The 3,173-nt window shown below is 46.2% G+C and overlaps 1 long non-coding RNA gene across 1 annotated transcript; it reads left to right on the top strand.

Annotated features, from left to right (window-relative positions):
- Nucleotides 1-60: 60 nt before the first annotated feature.
- Nucleotides 61-2,128, top strand: LOC107978260. The gene is made up of 3 exons (XR_003485194.2): nt 61-970; nt 1,740-1,827; nt 1,966-2,128. It is a non-coding gene; the product is annotated as an uncharacterized LOC107978260 (long non-coding RNA).
- Nucleotides 2,129-3,173: the final 1,045 nt, after the last annotated feature.

Below are 3,173 nucleotides of genomic sequence, written 5' to 3'. Positions count from 1 at the left end.
GGCCAGGATGGGGAGACGAGGGATGCACGCCCGCGCCCCGCACCCGCAGCCCGGAGGATTTGGGCCGGCGGCACCACACGCGGACGAGCCTGAACCCCCCGCGCGCCTCTGCGCCCGGGCCTCTGGCCAGACACGTGCGCGGCCTATCGCGCCGGCCACGTCGGCCCCAGCAGGAAGCGCGCGGGCCCCTGGAGGTGGCTCCTCCGCGTGGTTGTCCGCGGGCCACCCACTCACCTGGGCTGGGCGCGGCCAGGATGGGGAGACGAGGGATGCACGCCCGCACGCCTCGCTGCTTCACCTCTGCTGCTCTCGCTCTGCTCCGAGCCACCCACCACTTTTCTAAGTGCGGCTCCTGAAAGGTCCTTCTCGCCCGACTCGTGCTCCCTCCCTCGCTCCCATTTGCCGAAGATGATGATGGAGCCTGCCTGCTTCTTATCATCATTTCAGTCTTTCCTCGTAAACATTTCTGTGCTCACGCTAGCATACTCCGCCTCCTGAGTTCCTGCTGTACTGCACTGGCTGGCCCCTGTTTGTTGAAGTCGCAGCTCAAATGTATCAAACTGATCCTTCCTGGCCAACAGAGCTCAAAAGTAACCGTGTAGATAGATACCCTGTATCCATCCCTTCCACTGCATTAATTTAAGGCTTATTTCTGTTTGTTGCTTGTCTCTGCTTTACCTTGAAAACTAAGTCAGAGCAGCACTCCCAGGATCCTGAGAAGGGTAACCTAGTAGACACCAGTGTCATTTAATGAATACTTGTTCATATCCAGAATCCCCAGTGCTTAACACAATTCCTGGCACATTCCAGGTGCCCTCACAAAGAGAAGAAAGACTGCATTGCAGTCTAAAGGAATACCGTATAATTGAGAAGGCAATTAATGGTATAGTACATGTAGATGTAACCATGTGTTCCAGAGGCACGACCAGCTTCCTGGGCATGCAACCTATGTAGTACCCAAGGCTCCTAGGTTAGTAAGATCCCAGGCCTGGTTTAATCTTGAAATTCCGTTTGTTTTTATTTTTCAAGATAGGGTTTCATTGTGTAGCCCTGGCTGTCCTGAAACTTACTCAGTAGACCAGACTGGTCTCGAACTCACTCCGGCTGCCTCACCCAAGTGCTGGGATCAAAGGCATGCGCCACTTTCACCCAGCTTTGAAATTCTTATATTTTTTAATAAGGGACCCTGCTTTTTCATTTTACACTGGTCTTGAAGTACCTAGCCTTGCCATCTAAATGTCTCCTGCTTCAAATTCCTTAAATTACAAGAGAACACAAAGAAGACATTGTTTGGGTTTTTATTTCCATTTCTGAGGTACCATGTTATGGTGCTTCTTAGTCTTTGGAAGGGCGGTGGATTACATTGAGAACCTAAGAAAGATGCAGTCTTTTGGGGGTGGGGGGGTTCGAGACAGGGTTTCTCTGTGGCTTTGGAGGCTGTTCTGGAACTAGCTAGCTCTTATAGACCAGGCTGGTCTTGAACTCACAGAGATCCACCTACCTCTGCCTCTCGAGTTCTGGAACTAAAGGCATGGGACACCACTGCCTGGCAGAAAGATGGAATCTTTTTTTTCCAGAAAAAATACTTTCACTTATGGAACTTGTTTACAGAGACTTGGCCACAGCATTGTACACTGGGGCTGAGAGAAGGGTTTCCAGTCCTGGGCTCTTGAGCTAGAAGTAACATACTGCTGCCCTAAACCCAGATATTACCTGTCATTTCATTTGTTTTCTTTCAGTCCCTGGTACTCAAGATCCTAACAGGCATGGTAGTTATAAACAAGGCTTAGCATTAGCAGCAAAGGGAACCATTCTGGTCAGAACCAGGTATTGCTAAACAAGTTAAGTTTTATTTGGTTATCTCTAAGTGCTATAAGATGATAAAAAGTGCCTATACTGTGACTGATCTGACAGATTATATATCAGAGACGTACAAATATTAATCACATTATTATTTTGTCATAGGGATCAGTGTGTCCCAAGCCCTATCAGCATAAGAAGAGGAGAAGATTATCTGAACTCAAGGACATCAAAAACAAAATATTGTCTTCTGGTGTGTTGTGCTGCAAATAACAGGAGTGTGGCTAAAAATAGCATAAACAATAAAGAAATATATTGCTTCATGTAATGAGATGTCAAAAAGCAAAGCCATTTCCAGGATTGTTGGTTTGGTGCTTAATAATGGCATCAAGAACTCAAATTCTTTGAAAGGAGTTTGTCAGGGTAAATGTAAGCAGGTCATATCCAAAGTATGTCAGAGATAGAAAGCTGTATTATTCCATGTCTCCTCCTAAGACATGGAAACCTTTTCAAGAGCCCTCCCAGTCGACATCCTTCCTTTGTACAGTGCAGTCAGGGCCCAGGAGAAAGCTCAAGCTGAAATGTCATTTGTAACTGGATTTTGGAACCTTGACATATATATAATTTCATCTGGTGAGAGTCACCACTTTTAGAATAGCTTGGCATTACTACATATAAAAGGATTAATGCTGATTTAAGAGAACAAAATCACCATCAAGAATTTGGTGAGGCTCACCAAATTCTCTAGATCTGGCCTGCCCCAAGTTTTTTTGGGTTTTTTATTGTTTATATGTATATGTTTATGTTTATGTTTATGTGGTGTGTGTGTGTGTGTGCTCGAGCAGAGGTCAATCTCTGGTGTCATTCCTCAGAGATGTCCATCTTTTTTAGATAAGTTGTCTCACTGGTGTGAGTTTGCACATGGATTCTTTTGCCATGGCTGGCTGGCCATCAAACCCAAGGATCCTCATGTCTCCAACACCAACATAGACCCAGATATTTACATGGGTTCTGAGGATCAAACTAAGGTATTCATGCTGATGTGACAAGCTTGTTTCCAACTGACCTATCTCCCTAGTTCCTCACCCCTATTCAATGGAGCAGTTTATATCCATCTGTGAGGCTCACCAGCTCCAAACAACACTGAGCCTTTGGTGGCAGACATTCTGACTGGGGTGAGTATGGAAGGAGGAAACCCTAAGGTGGGGCAGGGCTATTAGAATTTATGTGGCATGAAAGTAGGAAGGGGAGATGATCAGGGGGAAGGGAGCCATAGAGTGAGTCCCTTGGGAAGTAGGACGAAGCACAAATAAGAACAAAATATAGTGACATATGAATGAAAATGTCATAATGGGGGCTGGGGAGATAGCCCA

The sequence above is a fragment of the Cricetulus griseus genome, chromosome 4 (genome assembly GCF_003668045.3).
Source record: "Cricetulus griseus strain 17A/GY chromosome 4, alternate assembly CriGri-PICRH-1.0, whole genome shotgun sequence".
NCBI classification, from domain to species: Eukaryota; Metazoa; Chordata; class Mammalia; order Rodentia; family Cricetidae; genus Cricetulus; species Cricetulus griseus.
The sequence above is the reverse complement of the archived record's forward strand: the minus strand, read 5'-3'. Positions and strand labels throughout refer to the sequence as shown.